The following is a 20,921-nucleotide window of genomic DNA, read 5'->3' on the forward strand; positions in this document are numbered from 1 at the left end:
TACTCTGAATTCAGTATTGCCTTTAAATGCATTTATATTTTATGAATCTAACAGTATCTGTACAAATTTGGGGGAAAAAAAAAAGCAGGCAGCCCAAGATGGCTCAGCGGTTTAGCGCCACCTTCAGGCCAGGGCCTGATCCCGGAGACCCGGGATTGAGTCTCCCGTCAGGCTCCCTGCATGGAGCCTGCTTCTCCCTCTGCCTCTCTCTCTCTCTCTCTCTCTCTCTCTCTCTCTCTCTCTGTCTCTCTCTCTGTCTCTCATGAATGAATAAATAAATAAATAAATAAATAAATAAATAAATAAATAAAATCTTAAAAAAAAAAAAGCATGTGTGTAAACAAGTTATTCTTTTTATTCAGTCTACAGGTAATTCTTAGTGTACACGTGAACTGAAACATGGACCTCCCTTGTGCAGCGGAAGTGCAGGGGTATAGGAGCACCTGGCTCCAGGAATCCCAAATAGACCAGGTTTGACCACTTATGGCTGACAAAATCCAAAGGCAGAGAGACAAGCAGTGGTAAAACAAGAAAATAATTTCTCTTCTTTTTTAACTTTTAATTTTTTATTTAAGAACAAAAAGGCAGACATTTTATTTTTTTTCTACATTCCCCCAATCCCCTCCCCTCCAGTGACCCTGAGTTTGCTTCCTAAGATTAAGGGTCTCTTACGGTTTGTTTCCCTCTCTGGTTTTATTTTTTTTCCTCTTCCACTATAGTCCACTGTTTTCGTGTCTTATATTACACATATGAGTGAGCTATAGGATAATTGTCTTTTCTCTGACTGACTTATTTTACTTAGCATAATATCCTCTAGTTCTATCCATGTCATTGCAGAAAGCGATTTCATTTTTTGATGGCTGAGTAATATTCCATTGTGTGTGTGTGTGTGTGTGTGTATATATATATATATATATATATATATATATATATATATATACCACATCTTCATTAACCATTCATCTGTTGATGGACATCTGGGCTCTTTCCACTTTGGCTATTGTAGACATTGCTGCTAAAAAACAATGGGAGGCATGTGCCCCTTCAAAACACTACATTTGTATCTTTGGGGTAAATACCCAATAGTACAATTGCTGGGCCATGGGGTGGCTCTATTTTCAAATTTTTGAGGAATCTCCATACTGTCTTCTAGAATGGCTGCACCAGCTTGCATTCTCACCAAGAGTTTAAGAGGGTTCCGCTTTCTCTGCATCCTCGCCAACATCTGTTGTTTCCTGACTTGTTCATTTTAGCCATTCTGGCTGGTATGAGGTGGTATCTCATTGTGGTTTTGATTTGTATTTCCCCGATGCCAAGTGATGTGGAGCATTTCTTCATGTGTCTGTTGGCCATTTGCATGTCTTCTTTGGAGAAATGTCTGTTCATGTCTTCTGCCTATTTCTTGATTGGATTATGTGTCCTCTGGGTGTTGAGTTTGAGAAAAGAATTTATTTCAGTGAGGACAACACCAGGAAGACAGGGGACTAGTATCTCAAAGACTATCTCTGAAGTGCCAAGAATACTTCCAGATTTATAAAAGGAAAAAGTGGGACAAAGGTTGGTAGATGTGGAAGGTGAGCAGTGATGGTCAAGCTGATCATTGTCCTAGGGTCAATCAGGCAGGGTCTTGCTGGCCCAGGGCTGTCCTTATTGCATGAGGGGTAGTTTTCATTCCTCTCAGGGGATGCTTTCATGCCTTCAGGGTCTTTCTCCTGAGTTAAGAGATAAGCTGGAAAGAACTTAATCAATTAGAAAGTTAGAAGTCAAAATGGCAGTAGTTGACGTCCTCTTTCACTTGGAGTCCACAAAACAGTAGGAAGCAGTGATCTGGTAGAGGTTTCCTGGCTACAGAGAATAAAAGGCTATGCTGGTTAATCAAGTTTGCTATCTGTTACCAGAAATGACCTGATAATCAACTACTCTATTGTTTTTGCCAGACATGTTTCAAAATGTAAAAAAACTCATAATCTAGGTTTATTTATTTAGTTATTTAAAGGAAGACTTCACAGTAATCTGACCTGGAAAACTTTTAAGGAAACTTATGTTACATAAAACTAAAAGTTTACATAGAAACATTTGTGAGATTTTGTTCTATACGTGATGTCTCCCTAAAAGTTTTTCAAAATCTTAGCTGTGATTTAATTGTAAAACTTTGAGATTATCATTTGTCCTAGGACTGAAACAGACAAATATTTCTTCAGAAAATACTGCAGGCTAGCACAATGGTCCCTCAATTAGATGAGACACCAGGGTAAGCCTCTCCATATTGCAAAAAAGAAACTGACTGTATCTTTACCATTTGCCCATTGGATCCCTATTGTATGAATATGCCCTCAGGGCACAGCACAGAATACCCTATATTCCACTATTTTCATTAATGAATACTAAGACTGCATTCATTAGCTTCTTAGTGATTGGAGATAGATAGTTCATATTGAGTTTATAGAAAACTCAAAGCTTCTTCCCATAAATGCTTCATAAACAAAGTGTTTTTCATGTTTTTGAACCTAAATGAAAAACCTCACAATTGTTTTCATGTTTTTGAAACTAAATGGAAAACCTTACTTATAGTTGATTAATCTTGCCTTGATTTATCAACATATTCACTTATTGAACACATATTCTGTGCTAACAACTGAATAAAAGAAAAGAAAGTAGACATGGTCTCTGCCCTCAAGATTGCAAAATATATATATTCATGGTTTCATCTTATTGTCTAGTAAATCACATCTCTTTGAATCCTAATCTTTTCAGCGTGGTATCTACCCATCTCATATTTGTGAACTCTCATGTCTTCATCCAAGAAACAGTATTTATTACATGAGACCAGATTTTAAAAGTAAAGTCTTGTGTTTTGGTACAGATTTTTTAAGATTTTATTTATTTACTCATAGAAACACAGAGAGAGAATGAGAGGCCGAGACACAGGCAGAGGGAGAAACAGGCTCCACCCAGAGAGTCCAATGTGGGACTCCTGGGACTCGATCCAGACTCGTGGGACTCGATCCAGGGTCTCCAGGATCACGCCCTGGGCTGCAGGCGGTGAGAAACCGCTTGTTTTGGTACAGATTTAGTGCAGGTTTTTATCACCTCTATTATTCTCTAATTCAACAAGCTTATTATCTTTAATTCTACAAGATTCATGTCCATAAGATTATCATGGGATACTTTGTAAAATTATTTAGGGAAATCAAGATATACTATGTCATCTTAGAATAACCATTAAAAAAAAAAAAAAGGTAGGGACACCTGGGTGGCTCAGTCAGTTAAGCATCTGCCTTCAGCTCAGGTCATAATCTCAGGGTCCTGGGACAGGACCTTCCTCAGCAGGGAGTCTGCTTGTCCCTTTCCCTCTGCCTCTTCTCCGCACCTTCAACCCCAACTTCTGCGCTCTCTCTCTCTCTCTCAAATAAATAAATTGAATAAATAAATAAATAAATAAATCCTTAAAAAAATGACAAGTTCCTAAGCAAATCCATGCTGGCTACTAGTCCTTATTACCTCTATCCATAGCAGTCAGGATCAGTCAGAAGGCAAGTATCATACCTGTTCTTTGAAAAGACAGGACTTAATATAAGATTTGCTAAGAAGTATATGATGTTTCCAGATAAATGGCTGAAGGGGCAAAAAAAGAATAAGGAATAACAGAGATATCAACTGCTAAAAGCAGCCATCACGCCCAGAGCTTGGCTAACAAAAGCTTAGAAGAGAGGTCCAGGGCACTTAAAAGTCAGACTTCTAAGGAGAAAGCACTGCTCAGCTGGTGCTAATATCTCTGACTTCTGAGGAATCCATGGGCCTGGGACCCAGATCTCTAAGGAGGGGCATTGGCAGGCTGGTACTAGCGGTCTCTGAAGAAAGTTTGATGAAAAAAGTCCTCAAGGGTTGGAAACACTGCAAACTGGATCCAGCAACCACTACAAGAAGGTACTGCTGCTGCTGGGATGAAGAAGCATTGTTAGTGTAGCACTCACAGGAACAGCAGAGAGGAAGGCCACAGGAAGCAAAGAAAAAAGAGCAAGTCCCTCCCTGCCCCTCCAGCCCTTTTCTGTCCCCAGTCTGCCAGCAACAGGGAGCAGCAGGTAGTGCAGGAATGTGGCTTGCAGAGTTCCAGACCCCAGGATCACAAAACAGAATAAACTAGATTTGAAGCTAAAAGATAACTTAATTGGCAAAATACTTTCTGTTCTAAGGTCATATAAACTGTTTAAAATAATCAACAACTTGGTGCAGGGGATCAAAATCAATAACATCAATCTGTACCCAACACTTAATGATCTCTTACTACCCTGAGAAGTAATAAGAGTAATAATACTAAAAACCACACCTAACATTTACTTAGCACTTAGTACATGTCTGGAACTGTTTTAAATAGCATATATGTATTAATTCATTTAATCTTTACAACATCCCTGTGAAGAAGGCAACGGTAACATTCTCACTTTTTTTTTTTAATTTTTATTTATTTATGATAGTCACACAGAGAGAGAAAGAGAGGCAGAGACACAGGCAGAGGGAGAAGCAGGCTCCATGCACCGGGAGCCCGACGTGGGATTCGATCCCGGGTCTCCAGGATCGCGCCCTGGGCCAAAGGCAGGCGCTAAACCGCTGCGCCACCCAGGGATCCCATCATTCTCACTTTAAAGACAGGACAATGGGCAGCCCTGATGGCTCAGCGGTTTAGCGCCTGCCTTCTGCCCAGCGTGTGATCCTGGAGTCCCCGGATAGAGTCCCACGTCAGGCTCCCTGCATGGAGCCTGCTTCTCCCTCTGCCTGTGTCTCTGCCTCTCTCTCTCTCTGTCTCTCTGTCTCTCATGAATAAATAAATAAAATCTTTAAAAAAAATTTTTTAAATAAAGACAAGACAATAAGGTACAGATCTGATGCGTGTGACCACTGCATATACTACAATGCCATGACACATAACTTTCTATAAATTTAAGGCAGCCTTTGAAATGCAACACTGCTTGAACACAACTTGCTTATATGCTTTTTAAAATTTATATCTGGATTTGTAGCTAGATAGAATATCATTTTCTCACATGTAGAGTATTTTTCAAGACTCTCTGCTGAGAACATCCACCCTGGCAACAAACTCCTGGTACCCCAAGAAGCAAAGGATAAAATGGGCAGAAAATTAAGCAATGAAATAATCTTACACACTGCAAAATAAAACTACTATCTTCACTACTATCACACTCAGAAGTCAGAAGTAAGTTAATTCATGGTAGATATGTACATTTTATAAATTATTATTTTTATAGAATGAGGCTCACAAACATCCTGGAGTGAGAATATAAAATAAAGTCCCTGATCTTTAAAACTAAATACATCAGGCACCTGAGTGGCTCAATGAGTTAAGCATCTGACTTCGGCTCACATCATCATCTCAGAATCCTGGGATTGAGCCCTGCATTGGGCTCCCCCACTCAGTGGCCTGCCTCCTTGTCCCTCTGCCCCTCCTCCGGCTCAGCTCATGCACTCATGCTCGCACGCTCTCTCATAAATAAATAAACCTTTAAAAAGAAAAATAATAATTTTTTAAAAAGATTTATTTATTTATTTATGACAAACAGAGAGAGGGGCAGAGACATAGGCACAGGAAGAAGCAGGCTCCTTGCAGGGAGCCCTATGTGGAACTCGATCCCGGATCCTGGGATCACGCACTGAGCCGAAGGCAGACGCTCAACTGCTAAGCCACCCAGGCATCCCAAAAAAGAAACAAAATTTTTAAAAAAATTTTTTAGCCAAATCAATACAAATTTCACAACTCCTTCTGTAAAATCAATCAAAATGCTGTGACAATGATAGTAAAACAAGCACATTTGAAAAAATTTTAACTAATAAACACATGAATTAATTCCAGCTCTTCCAACTTCAACAAGAAATAAATATGTATTCCAGAGTAGAAGAGTAATCATATGTCTATACACCTGCTACCCTGTATACCCATCTCATAAAGGATAAAAAAAACTTTAGTTTAAAAGTCTTTGAGTTCACAATAGACATGACTTAAAACATTGCAGTGTAAAATGTCTCCCAACATTCAACTATTTCAACTCTATTTCAATAATAAGCTAAAAATTTTTGTTAAGTAAATACCTACATTTTGGCCTCAAAATTCTTCAAATGAAGAATACTCCAATGAAGAATTCACTTCTAGAATCCATTTTTAAAAAAATATTTTATTTATTTACTCATGAGAGACACAAAGACAGGCAGAGTCACAGACAGAGGGAAAAGCAGGCTCCACAAAGGGAGCTGGATGCGAGACTTGATCCCGGGACCCCAGGATCACACCCTGGACAGAGGGCAGGCACCAAACCACCAAGCCACTCAGGCATCCCTCTAGAATCCATTTTTTAATGACAAAAAAACTTCCTCAGAAAATTAAAATTAAACGTTTCTTTCACACACCTAGCCTTAGGCTAAAATTCTGAATCAACAAATGATTTACAGTATTAATATGATTTGTCTTTAGTTAACAAACTTTTAGTTTGCACTATAAAGACTGATTCCTCCTCATCAGTAAAAAAAGGAAGATACAAGCAGTGATTTCCTCTTCGTTACTTAACACGTTGTATAGTCAGAACCCTCATTTAGACATCCCTACTTCAGGGGCCTGAAGACATTTAGACAGTGGGCCTGTTCCTGCATGTGGTCATCACCAATCTATCTTCTCACATTTGACTATTTTCCATTCTCTCTAGACTTGTTCCCCACCAAGGACTTAAGGCCATTTTATCCCACTAAGTGACCTCAGGGAATGGGGACAGTGGCCTTTTCTTCAGGCAATGTGCCCAGCAGCTCTTGGTCAAAGTACTGTTGCTATAAACTATTTCTGGGAGGCTCTAGGGCCCTCTCCCTCAGCATGCCTCTGGGGAAAAAGGACCCTGTATTAACTCATGAGGATTTTCCTTAACCAACAATAAATGGAGACAATTAAATAAATAAATAAATAAATAAATAAGGCAGTGATTTTAGTTTACAACTCTTTATTTCAGAGATACATATGAAATTAGAATCATTCCTTTACTATCCTAAAAATCGTTTTTATATAGCCTCATTTCATTTAATATTTTTCTTCATTATCTGGTTTAATTCCCATGCTTCATTTGAGAAACATTCATGTCAGGTACTATATTATTAGCTTAATAACAGTTTGTAACTTCAAATACTTAAAAAATTAAGCAATTTACATTATAGTTAATTTTAACTTTTGACTGATAAAAAGTTACTCAATAATAAAATTCAAGAATAAAAGTATCAAATGCTCATCCCTTTGCTCTATCCTTATAGAGACTTAAATTCCAGAATACTGTGCTAACATAACCTTCAGCTTCACAGTAGAAATTCGGTTTTAGGGGTGCCTGGATGGCTCAGTTGGTTATGAGTCTGTCATCAACTCAGGTCACGCACGATTCCAGGGTGCTGGGATTGGGCCCTGCCATCCAGCTCCCTGCTCAGTAGGGGTGCCTGGATGGCTCAGTTGGTTATGAGTCTGTCATCAACTCAGGTCACGCACGATTCCAGGGTGCTGGGATTGGGCCCTGCCATCCAGCTCCCTGCTCAGAGGGAGCCTGCTTCTCCCTCTCTTCCTGGCTCCTGCTCTCTCTTGCTATCTCTGTTGCTATCTCTGTCTTTCTCTCAAGTAAACAAATAAAATCTTTTAAAAAATTAGGTTTTAACAAGATAGTCAAGAGAATTACTTATATTACTGTCTCGCAATAAATCTAACATTCAGTAGCAAAAGACAGTTACAATTGATCACTATTTGCTTAATGATCATTGAAATCAAAGACCTGACTAGTATGTTTAAGAACACAGACTCTAGGGACGCCTGGGTGGCTCAGCGGTTGGGCACCTTCGGCTCAGGTCATGATCCTGGGGTCTGGGATTGAGTCCCATATATGGCTCCCCACAGGGAGCCTGCCTCTCTGTCTCAGTCTGTGTCTCTCATGAATAAATAAATAAATCTTAAAAAAAAAAAAAAAAAAAAAAGAACACAGACTCTAGAGCCAGACTGTAACTCACAGTTCAGGATAACTCAACTTCCTAGCTCTGTGATCTTGACCAAGTTACTTAATAACCTCACTGTACCTCAGTTTCCTCATATATAAAATGGGAATAACAACAGTTCCTACCTCATAAAGAAGTTATGAAGACTAAGTGAGTTAATATTCAAAAAAGGACTTAGAACAATGTCCAACACCTAGTAAGCACAATACATTAGCTATAATAATCTGAAGCCAAGAGACCCTATATTTATGGAAGGAATACTACACAATTTACATGGTTTTTCCAAATATGCCTAATGGAAATTTTATTTTTTTAATATAATTGAAATTTAAGAGCAATTTCCTGAACAATTTTTCTAAACGGTTTTCAAAAAATCTTTGTAGAGATTAGGAAGCTTTTGAATTTAACAAAAGCATTATTTGACAGAACAACTTTCAAAAATCCTGTTAATTCATAAGCTAAAACCATAGGGATCCAAGACAGCACTCAATACAAAAACATTACATTGCAGAACAAAAGGAATTGTGGTAGTGTTTTTATTTTTTAGTACTGTCTCAGGAAATTGTGCAATCTGACACTTTTCCTACCGATAAGAAACTATACACAAGGCCAAATGTCCAATAAAGGTGCCTGAATTCCAAAATCACATTAGTAACATGCAAATTCCTGAGAGAACACACCTAGATGTGTAAACAGTTAACTCCAAAATAAAATACGAACCCAACCCACGTGTTAGCCTTATTAAATATATATACTCAATATCAAATAACACTAACAAAATATTAGGAAACTAAGTTTCTAATCTCAGAGGACAAGTCACAGGAAGTCTTAAGAACTTGACAGTTTCCTCTGTTCTATAACTTAGCCCAGTCATTTTATAAGCCCATGAGGGTCAATATGCTTGCATTAAAAATGGTGTTACTTACAGGTCTCATTATTTCAAAGAAAGTTCATCTTTGACATACATCTCAATATGTTCATGTGATATTTAATTCACAGAAACGTTCTCATCCTTCTTAATTTCAGGTGTTCTCCACACAAATGCTTAGTGAACATTTTATTTTAGATACTGTAAAGATAGATTCTACAAATCTCAACTACTTCTCAAACTATATCTAATTATTGCAAAGTGTTAATAATTTAAATCAAAAGAATGAGAGAATATATGTTATTAGATTCAATCTATTTTTCCATATGCTTGAAATTATTTATACATATGCACTCTATTTTAACTATTATTTTTGGATTTAGTTTGTCACTCTATAAAATAGCTTTAGATGACAGGGTCATCTTGGATGACAGGTATAATTCTGCTCATTTTACCATCTATCAGTGAAAATAAAAATGGGAGAGGAGCAAATAAAGACTGTAGTAAAATATCTTTTCATTTTACTTTAGGAAAATATCTTTAATGGCTTTTCAAAAGATTAAATATTTTTTCTCTTTATTTTTTTTAAGTAGGCTCCATGCCCAATGTGGGACCTAAATCACAACCCCAAGATCAAGAGTCACATGCTCTGCCAATTGAGCCGGCCAGGTGCTCCTTTCATTTTCTACTTGTTTTTTTTTTTTTTACACCTATAATGAGACATATATTTCAGATACCATAAAATTCATCCTTTTAAAAAAGTTTTTAAAGATTTTATTTATTTATGAGAGACAGAGAGAGAGAGAGAGAGAGAGGCAGAGACACAGGCAGAGGGAGAAGCAGGCTCCAAGCAGGGAGCCCGACGCGGGACTCAACCCCGGGTCTCCAGGATCACACCCTGGGCTGAAGGCAGCACCTAAACCGCTGAGCCACCCAGGCTACCCCATCTTTTTTTTTTTTTTTTAAATTTTATTTATTTATTCATGAGAGACAGAGAAAGAGAGAGAGAGAGAAAGAGCAGCAGAGACACAGGCAGAGGTAGAAGCAGGCTCCATGCAGGGAGCCCGATGTGCGACTCGATCCCAGGTCTCCAGGATCACAACCTGAGCTGAAGGCAGCACTAAACCGCTGAGCCACCCAGGCTGCCCCAAAATTCATCCTTTTAAAGTATGCAGCTCAGTGGTTTTTTTATTCATTCAGTTTTGTAACCTCTGCCATAATTCTAGTATTTCTATCACTCCCAAAAGAAGCACCATACCATTAACAGTCACTTCCCACCTCTCCTCTCCAAGTCCCTGGCAAATACTAAACTATCTATTGTCTTTATGGATTTGCCTATCCTGAGTATTTCACATAAATGGAATCATACACTATGTGATGTTTTATGACTGGCTTCTTTCATTCAAAATACTTTCAAGGTTCATCTGTATTGTATCATATGTTAATATTTCTTCCTTTAGTATGGCTGAATACTAGTTCCCTGTATGAATACACCACATTTTGTTTAACCACTCAACAGTTCATACACTTACAGATTGTTTCCACTTCAGAGCTATTATGAATAATTCATGTACATTCATGTACAAGTTTTTGTATGGGCAAATGCTTTCATTTCTCTCAGTATATATTCAGAAGTAGAATTACCATGCCATATGGCAGCTCCATGTTCAGCATTCTGAAAAAATGCCAAAGTGTTTTCCTAAATGGCTGCACAATTTTACATTCTCAAGAATTAGGGTATGAGGACCCCAATTTCTCTACATCCTGACCAACACTTGTTATCTTTTTTACTTTTAAGCCATTCTAGTAGGTATAAAGTGGCATCTCATTGCGGTTTTGATTGGCATATTCCTGATAAGTAATATCTTTTCATGTATTTATTGGTCATTTGTACATATTCTTTGAGAAATGTCTATTCAAATACTTTGTCCGTTTTTTAATTAGGTTATATTTTTATCATGAGTTGTTGTAAGAGTTCTTTATATATTCTTGACACAACTCCATTATTAGATCATGATTTGCAAATATTTTGTTACATTGTGTGGGATTTCTTCACTTTGTTTTATATTTGTTTTGTTTTGTTTTTACAAGGAAGCCATAAGTGTACAAACTATTTTTTTTTTTGTACAAACTATTTAACAAAGCCTACAGATTTATGTTTTCTTTGACATACCCACAGTGTAGCCACAGTGGCCTGTGGTCTTGGTACGCTGGCTTAGGACACAAAGTCCCAAGGAGTGATGAGGCCTCTGTGGGCTTGAATCTTCTTGATTCTAAGTCTTCATGAAGTTTGCTGTCCAGGCCTTTGGCCAGGACCTAGCTGTATTTTCTATGCTTCACATCTTTTAGTCTGTTCCAGAATCAGTCTGGGATCTTACACTGTATAATGGTGATCACACATTCCATGTCATCCTGATGGAGCTCTCCTGATCCCCTGGTGAGGTCTATGTCTGCTTTCCTTAATACCACATATCTTTGCCCCACCCCTCCCATCACTTAACTGCAGTAATGGCAAAGACTATTTTCCACTGTCCATTGATATTAGTGTTGAGTACTCACAAAATGTGCTGGAATTCTCAGGGATCACTAAAGATATGCCACTTCTAGTGGCAGGGTGCAGGCCTCCTGTGGAAGACCTCTTTTCACTTTCTTGATGCTGTCCTTTGACATACACAAGTGTTTAATTTTAATTAATTCCGAAGCATCTATTTCTTCTTTTGTTACTTTTGTTTTTAGTATTTTACTTAAGAAATCACTACCTATATGGCACCTGGCTGGCTCATTTGGTAGAGCACGCAACTCTTGATTTCTGGGTCATGAGTTCAAGCCCCATGTTGGGCACAGAAATTACTTTAAAAACATAAAATAAAAATCACTGCCTAACCCAAAGTCACAAAGATTTTCCCTGTATTTTCAAATAAGAGTTTTATTGTTCTTGTTCTTATGTTTGGGTCTCTGATGCACTTTTGAGTTCATTTTTGTGTATGGTATGAGGTAGGGGTTCAAATTCATTATTTTGCATGTGGAAATCTAGTTGTCCAGCACCATTTGTTAAAAAGACCATTCTTGGGGATCCCTGGATGGCTCAGCGGTTTAGCACCTGCCTTCCGCCCAGGGCATGACCCTGGAGACCAGGGATCAAATCCCGCATCGGGCTCCCTGCAAGGAGCCTGCTTCTCCCTCTGCCTGTGTCTCTGCCTCTCTCTCTGTGTCTCTCATGAATAAATAAATAAAATCTTAAAAAATAAAATAAAAACATAAAATAAATTAAAATAAAATAAAATAAAAAAATAAAAAGACCATTCTTTCTCCCACTAAGTGGTCTTCACATCATTGTTGAGAATCAAATGGCCATAAATGTGAGGGTTTATTTCTCGACTGTCAATTCCATTGATCTATATTATTCTTTTTTTTAAAATTTTTATTTATTTATGATAGTCACAGAGAGAGATAGAGAGAGGCAGAGACACAGGCAGAGGGAGAAGGCAGAGGGAGAAGCAGGCTCCATGCACTGGGAGCCTGATGTGGGATTCGATCCGGGGTCTCCAGGATCGCGCCCTGGGCCAAAGGCCGGCGCCAAACCGCTGCACCACCCAGGGATCCCTATATTATTCTTTTTTGTTTGTTTGTTTGTTTAAAAGATTCTATTTATTCATGAGAGACACAAAGAGAGAGGCAGAGACATAGGCAGGGGAGAAGCAGGCTCCTGGCAGGGAGCCCAATGTGGAACTCGATCCCAGGACCTCAGGATCACGACCTGAGACAAAGGTAGACACTCAGTCACTGAGTCTCTCAGGCTCCCAACAGAAACTATTCTTAAACCATTCTTTCCCACATCACTACTGGCTACGAACTGAATGAAGCTCAGGTGACCAGAACAGGACAGTTAAGCACCATGTCCCAGGGGGCCCAGTAGGACCTAAGAAGATAAGCAGAGGAAGTGAGACTTTCCATGGAGCCTGGACCCCCACCCTGTGAATCTCAGTGAGCACACAGTCCCCAGAGGAGGCGGGCTTATGCCAGTACCACACTGACTTGATTACTGTAGTTTTATAGCTTTTAAAATTGGGAATTAATTAAAAAAAAAAAAAAAAGGGATCCCTGGGTGGCGCAGCGGTTTGGCGCCTGCCTTTGGCCCAGGGCGCGATCCTGGAGACCCAGGATCGAATCCCACGTCCGGCTCCCGGTGCATGGAGCCTGCTTCTCCCTCTGCCTATGTCTCTGCCTCTCTCTCTCTCTCTCTGTGACTATCATAATTAAAATAAATAAATAAATAAATAAATAAAAATAAAATTGGGAATTATGGGTGCCTAGGTGGCACAGCTGGCAGCCAACTCTTGGCTCGGGTCATGATCTCAGGGTCATGGGATCAAGCCTCACATTGGGCTCTACACTGAGCACAGAATCTACATAAGACTCTCTCTTCCTCTCCTCTGCCCCTCCTGCTGCTAACACATAGCACACATGTGCTCTTTCTCTCTTAAAATAACAAATATATTTTTTTAAAGATTGGGAAGTGTGGGCAGCCCCAGTGGCGCAGCGGTTTGGCGCCGCCTGCAGCCTGGGGGTGTGATCCTGGGGACCAGGGATCGAGTCCCACATCGGGCTCCCTGCATGGAGCCTGCTTCTCCCTCTGCCTGTGTCTCTGCCTCTCTCTCTCTCTCTCTGTGTGTCTATGAATAAATGAATAAAATCTTTTTTAAAAATTATATATATATATAAAAAAAAGAAAAGATTGGGAAGTGTGAGTCATTTAAGTTTGTTCTTCTTTTCCAAGATTGCCTTGGCTACTCTGGGTAGATGCTTCTACATGTATTTTAGGATCAGCTTGTACATTTCTGCAAAAAAGGTAGATTGGATTTTTATAGGGAATGCACTTAATCTGTATATCACTTGGGGAAATACTGCTGTCTTAATAATGTTAAGTCTTCTGGTCCATGAATATGGGATGTCAAAATTGGACTTACTCTTATTTTAAAATTACATTCCTTAAACTGCTCAGTCCAATAGCATTAAAACAAAATAACCAAGAAAAATACCTTCAACCCCAAAGAACTGAATCCATTCCAGCTTTACTTGATGCTGAAGAGTTCAATTACAAAATAAAGAGAAGTGACCCAGAGATCCCAAAAAATTTTTGTAGGATGTCTGTCCTTTAATTCTAACCATTACCCTCTTCTCTCCTCCCATGTCCACTTTCTACTTATTTGGTTGATTGCTTTCCAACATATCTTTTCTTTTAGGCTATTCTATCACTACTTTACCCTCCTCCTCTTTCAAAGACTATTTTTTCTTGGGACACCTGGGTGGCTCAGCGGTTGAGTGCCTGCGTTCGGCTCACATCGTGATCCCAGGACCCAGGATCGAGTCCTGCATCAGGCTCCCTGCAAGGAGCCTGTTTCTCCCTCTGTCTGTGTCTCTGCCTCTCTCTCTCAATCTTTGTCTCTCATGAATAAACAAACAAATCTTAAAAAAAAAAAAAAAAGGCTATTTTTTCTTGGGTTTAATCTAAAAATGAGCACTAATGACTTTCTACATACAGGATTTGGCAAAATATAACTATCTAGGTTAAACGGATTTTCCTTTTATAATAACACTAGAGAATAATAATCTTAATTTTCATCTTCATCAAAGTGATATTCTCTACACAATTCTACAAGTATAATGAATATTAATAACAAGTTTTTCCTACCAATTGTTGATCTAAGTCTATACGAAGCTGAAACATTGCCATGGCAATTTTTAGGTTTTTTTTTTTTTTTAAGATTTTATTTATTTATTCATGAAAGACACAGAGAGAAAGAGAGAGAGAGGCAGAGACACAGGCAGAGAGAGAAGCAGGCTCCATGCAGGGAACCCGATGTGGGACTCAATCCCGTGACTCTGGGATCATGCCCTGTGCCCAAGGCAGATGCTCAACCACTGAGCCACCCAGGCATCCCCCATGGCAATTTTTAAACTTCCACTTTGGCAAACTTAGCCAATGATAGCATGAAAATGGCAAATGCATAATCATGGAATGGGAAGCCACATACAATAATATGCCTTCCCTTATTTAACAATCACAACTAACCTATTGTCCATTCTTGCAAAATTACAACACAAAGTCAGGGTCGGTTGCTGTGTTACTTAGACCACCTACCATTTCTTACCAATCCTGTTCTTTATCCACAAAATAGTACCACATGCTCATCGTAAATCATCAATTATTTGTCAACTAGAATCTCATTTAAAATAATGCAGGTTGGGATCCCTGGGTGGCGCGGCGGTTTGGCGCCTGCCTTTGGCCCAGGGCGCGATCCTGGAGACCCGGGATCGAATCCCACGTCGGGCTCCCGGTGCATGGAGCCTGCTTCTCCCTCTGCCTATGTCTCTGCCTCTCTCTCTCTCACTGTGTGCCTATCATAAATAAATAAAATTAAAAAAAATAATAATAATGCAGGTTAGGGGCACCTGGCTAGCTCAGTCAGTAGAGCTAGTGATTCTTGATCTCGGGGTCATGAGTTCAAGCTCCACACTCATGTGGGCTCCCTCTCTGCTCCTTCTCTCTCTCAAATAAAAAATATTTTTTAAAAAGAATATTTGGGGACAGAGTGGGAAAACAATAACCGAATATTGCCTAAGCATTTATTCTTATTAAAGATTTTATTTATTTGAGAGAGAGCACAGGCAGGGCAAATGGCAGAGGGAGAGGGAGAAGCAGGCTCCCCGCTGAGCAAGGAACCCGACGCAGGATTGGATCCCAGGACCCAGGTATCATGACCCAATCAGAAGACAAAAGACTCTGAGTCACCCAGGCGCCCCTGCCTAAGCATTTAATAAGAAGAAACTACTTAAATGGAAAGTGGGGTGTGACCATTAACTGAAAAAAAAGGTTTCAAAAACAGTATCTAGGGGGATCCCTGGGTGGCTCAGCGGTTTAGCACCTGCCTCTGGCCCAGGGCGTGATCCTGGAGTCCTGGGATCGAATCCCACATGGGGCTCCCAGCATGGAGCCTGCTTCTTCCTCTGCCTGTGTCTCTGCCTCTGGTGGCTCAGTGGTTAAGCGTCTGCCTTCCGGCTCAGGGCGGGATGCTGCGGTCCTGGGAATGAGTCCCATGTCAGGCTCCCTGCATGGAGTCTGCTTCTCCCTCTGCCTATGTCTCTGTTTCTCTCTCTCTCGGTGTCTCTCATGAATAAATAAATAAAATCTTAAAAAAAAAAAAAAACAGTATCTATATACATGTTTATCATACAAACCAGCAACCCCATTCTTAAATATTCGCTTTAAATATTAAACATACATAAAACACATCAAGACTTGTACATGCATGTTCATAGTAGCTCTACTCAAAATCACCAAAAACTGGAAACCCAAATGTCCATCAACTGGTGAATAGATAACAAATTGCAGAACACGTAAAATGAAGTGGTTCTCAGTAATAACAAGAATTTTATTTCTACTGACTGTGGTGGTGACTGCACAACTATAAAAACTTGTCAGAACTCATATAACTATAACAAAAGTATGGGTAAGGTCTAAGGCCAAATGTTGATATATGCATGCAGTAACAATTTCTGTATTGCCTTGGATCTCTGAGGACTAGGTATTAGCAAAACGAAAGGGCTTGTTAACTTTAGCCCAGTGGTGTGAAGTTCAATATATCCAAGATATACAAACTCAAGTTATTTATGAATTGATCATGAATGTCCCTCAATCAAGGTGTAACTCCTTTGCTGTTCTCATTGTTATTGTTTTGAATTAAAAATAAAGAATGATTCTGGGGGGGGGGGGGGAAGAACTCATATTTTAAATTGGTAATTTTATCATATGCAAATTATACCTAAATAAAGCCAATTTTTAAAGACATTTTGCATGTTTTTATCTTGTCTTAGTTAAAACACCTATATACATTTGTGTATGTGTGTAAATATTATTAGATAGAAAAATGCACAGAAAGTTCCGGAAAGATTTATACTGAGGTATTAATAATAATCATCTCCATATTGGTAATGTTATGGTTTGGGGGTTATTTGTCTTATATTTTTCTTAAAATGTTATTTATTTGATAGAGAGAGAGCACAAGCTGGGGAAGCAAGAGAGGGAGAAGCAGGCTCCCAACACAGGATTCAATCCCAAGATGGTGAGACCACGACCTGAGCCAAAGGCAGACGTTTAATCAACTAAGCCAACAGGCACTCAGTATTTTAAAAATTGTATACAATGTATATGTTCAGTTTTCATAATAACAAAAGGGGTTTTTAAAACAAAGATCAATTTTGATTTAAAATTTTCTTACAGACATGTCTCTGAGTTATCCATCTGTGGGTTTGTGGGTTACAAATTTAATTATATTTCTAAGTTTGGAGGTAAGGTTTTATTGTCAAAATAATATTTACAAAGTAAACAATTATTTTCTTTGGATCATAGTGAATACACATTCAACAAATATTATGTTCCAAGTATCATATTTGGATTAAACCGTGTCTCTGGTTTCTTCCCATATTAAACAATCTACTCTGGCTACTGAAGAAACACCACAAAAAAAGTAATATTAAGTTTAAACATCAGGCTTTGGCTCTAACAGAGTTTTTATAAAAATAGCAATCATTCAAAATAAACAAGAATTGTAACCAGCAAATTCATTGGAAAAAAATATTGCTTCTGCTTTTAGAAGGAATAGGTAATAAAAGAACAGCCCATTAATAAGAAATATGGGGTAAAAACAAACAGCTTTGAGTTACACTTTATCACATTTTTTAAAGCTTTATTTATTTGAGAGAGAGAGAGAGAGAGTATGGGGGGGTCGGGGGGTGCAGAGGGAGGGGGAGAGAGAGAATCTCCAACAGACTCCACACTGAGTGCAGAGCCTGATGTGAGAGTGGGTCTCACGACCCTGAGATAATAACCTGAGCCAAAATCAAGAATCAGAAACTTAACTGAGACATCCAGGCATCCCACACATTTAATATTTTAAAAAATACTTACAAACGCATTGTCAAATCCCTATATAGCTCTTTAGCAGGCTTTTACAATACAATTGTGTGATGTGAGAAATTTTGTCTTTCACTATTCCTCAAGCACTCACAGAGATGCCTTAGATTACAGAAAAGCAATGGGGGACAGGAAGAGGTTTGAGGTTTTTGCTTGCGGTTTTTCTTTGTGGGTTTGGGGGTATGGAGGAGGGTGACTTTGTCTACGCTTTGGGGTTTGTTTGTTTGGGGGGAGTTATTGGTTTTGTTTGGGTTTGGTGTTTTGTTCGCTTTTTGTTTTTTGGCTTGCTTTTAAATGGAGTTATTTAGCAAAAGAAGATAAACAACAAATATTAAAACCCCACCACATGTAAGGCATTGTTCTTACTATCAACATTCTCTTTAAAAATTCTTTGGGGAAATAAATAAATAAATAAATATTCTTTGGGATGCCCATTATACATACAAGAACACTAAGATGTATAACAGTTAAGAATTGTCAAAACTCATTCAACTAGTAAGTAGCAGAGCCAAAACCTAGAAACTTAACTATCACTAAATGATGAGATTAAAAGATTTATCCAAAACTCAACTATATTTCTTCTACAGACTAGCAATGAATTAGTAGTAAACAACAAGAATATGGAATTTTAAAAATAGTTCCATGTAGGGCAGCTCTGGTGGCGCAGCGGTTTAACGCGGCCTGCAGCCCGGGGTGTGATCCTGGGGACCCGGGATCAAGTCCCACATCAGGCTCCCTGCACGGAGCCTGCTTCTCCCTCTGCCTGTGTCTCTGCCTCTCTCTCTCTCTCTCTCTCTCTCTCTTTGTGTGTGTGTCTCTATGAATAAATAAATAAAATATTAAAAAAAAATAGTTCCATGTATAATAGCATCACATAAAATAAAATACTTAGGAATAAATTTTTGAAAGAAGTGCAAGACCTTGATCTGAAAACTACAAAACACTACTGAAAGGGCAGATTAAACACAATTTATATAAAAATCCCAGCTAATTTTTGCCAAAAATTAAAAACCTGATCCTAAAATCCATAAATAAGGGGCCAAAAAAAAAAGCTAAACAGCCTTGAAGAAAACCAAAGTTACAGGATTTATATTTATTTATTTTTATTTTTTTTAAACTTTTATTTATTTATGATAGTCACAGAGAGAGAGAGATAGAGACAGAGGCAGAGTCACAGGCAGAGGGAGAAGCAGGCTCCATGCACCGGGAGCCCGACGTGGGATTCGATCCTGGGTCTCCAGGATCGCGCCCTGGGCCAAAGGCAGGCGCCAAACCGCTGCACCACCCAGGGATCCCCAGGATTTATATTTAATTTCAAAACCTATTACAGAGCTACTATAATCAAATAGTGTAGTACTGGCATAAGGATAGACAACAGAATAGAATTGAGAGTCCAAAAATAAAACCTAACATATAGTCAGCTAGGTTTCAGTAGGGTGCAAAGACCATTCAATGGTATAAAAACAATCCTTTCAATATATAGTGCTTGGACTATCATCATAAGCAAAAGAATGAATTTGGATCACTATCTTACAACACACACACAAATTAACTCAAAATGGATCAACAATGTAAATATAAGGGTTAAAAACAGAAAACCCTTAGAAGAAAGCATAGGGATAACTCTTCTTTTTTTTTTTTTTTAGGGATAACTTCTTGACCTTGGATTTGGCAATGGATTCTTAGATATGACAGCAAAAGCATGAACAACAAAAGAAAAAATTGATAAATTGGACTTCATCACAACTAAAACTTTTTTTTTCAACAAAGGACATAATCAAAAAAGTGAAAGACGGAGGAGCACTTGGGTGGCTCAGTGGTTGAGCGTCTGCCTTTGACTCAGGGCATGATTCTGGGGTCCTGGGATTGAGTCCCACATCAGGCTCCCTATAGTGAGCCTGCTTCTCCCTCTGCCTATGTCTCTGCCTCTCTGTGTCTCTCATGAATAAATAAAATCTTTAAAACAAATTTTTTTAATTAAAAACAAAAGTGAAAGACAACCTACAGAACAGGAGAAAATATTTGTAAATCATATATCTGACTAGAGTTTCGTATCCAGAATACTTAAATAACTCTTACAACTCAATCTATGACAAATAACCCAATTAAAAAATGGACCTAAAAAATGGACAAAGGATTTTATTTTATTTTTTTTTTTTTTAAATTTTTATTTATTTATGATAGGCACACAGTGAGAGAGAGAGAAGCAGAGACATAGGCAGAGGGAGAAGCGGGCTCCATGCACCGGGAGCCCGACGTGGGATTCGATCCCGGGTCTCCAGGATCGCGCCCCGGGCCAAAGACAGGCGCCAAACCGCTGCGCCACCCGGGGATCCCTGGACAAAGGATTTTAATAGACATTTCTCCAAAGAAGATATACAAATGGCCAATAAGCACCAAAAAATCCCCAACATCATTAGTCATCAGGGAAACGTATATCAAAATTGCAATGAGATACCATTTTATACCTACCAGGATAGCTAAAGTTAAAAAATTAATTAATTAATTAATAAAAAGACAATAACAAGGATTGGAAGGGATGCAGGGAAACTGGAGCCCTCATACTTTGCTGATGAAAATGTAAACAATGTAATACCTTAGGAACAGATTGTCAGCTCCACAAAAGATTTAAAAAGTTACCATATGATCCAGCAATTAGGATACACCCAAGAAAAATTAAAACACGTCCACACTAAAACTAATAAATGTTCCTAGCAGCATTTTTCATAATAACCAAAAAGTGGAAAAAGCCCATATATCTATCAAGGAATAAATGGATAAACAAGGGGCACCTAGGTGGCTCAGTCAGGTAAGCATCAGCTTCAGCTCAGGTGTTGATCTTGTGATCCTAGGGTCAAACCCAAAGTCTGGCTCCTCAAGTGGGGAATCTGCTTGACCCTCTTCCCCTCACCCTGCTGGTACTCTCTCTCTCTTTCAAATAAATAAAATCCTTTAAAAAATGTATAAACAGGGCAGCCCGAGTGGCTCAGCGGTTTAGTGCCACCTTCAGCCAAGGGCGAGATCCTGGAGACCCGGGATCGAGTCTGACATTGGGCTCCC

At 38.8% G+C, this 20,921-nt stretch overlaps 1 protein-coding gene across 2 annotated transcripts in view; it reads right to left on the bottom strand.

The window, feature by feature from the left end:
* TTC28 (tetratricopeptide repeat domain 28) overlaps window positions 1-20,921 on the bottom strand; it is a 616,681-nt gene that overhangs the window by 593,165 nt on the left and 2,595 nt on the right. The gene's annotated exons all lie outside the window — the stretch shown is intronic.

The sequence above is a fragment of the Vulpes vulpes genome, chromosome 10 (genome assembly GCF_048418805.1).
Source record: "Vulpes vulpes isolate BD-2025 chromosome 10, VulVul3, whole genome shotgun sequence".
Taxonomy (NCBI): domain Eukaryota; kingdom Metazoa; phylum Chordata; class Mammalia; order Carnivora; family Canidae; genus Vulpes; species Vulpes vulpes.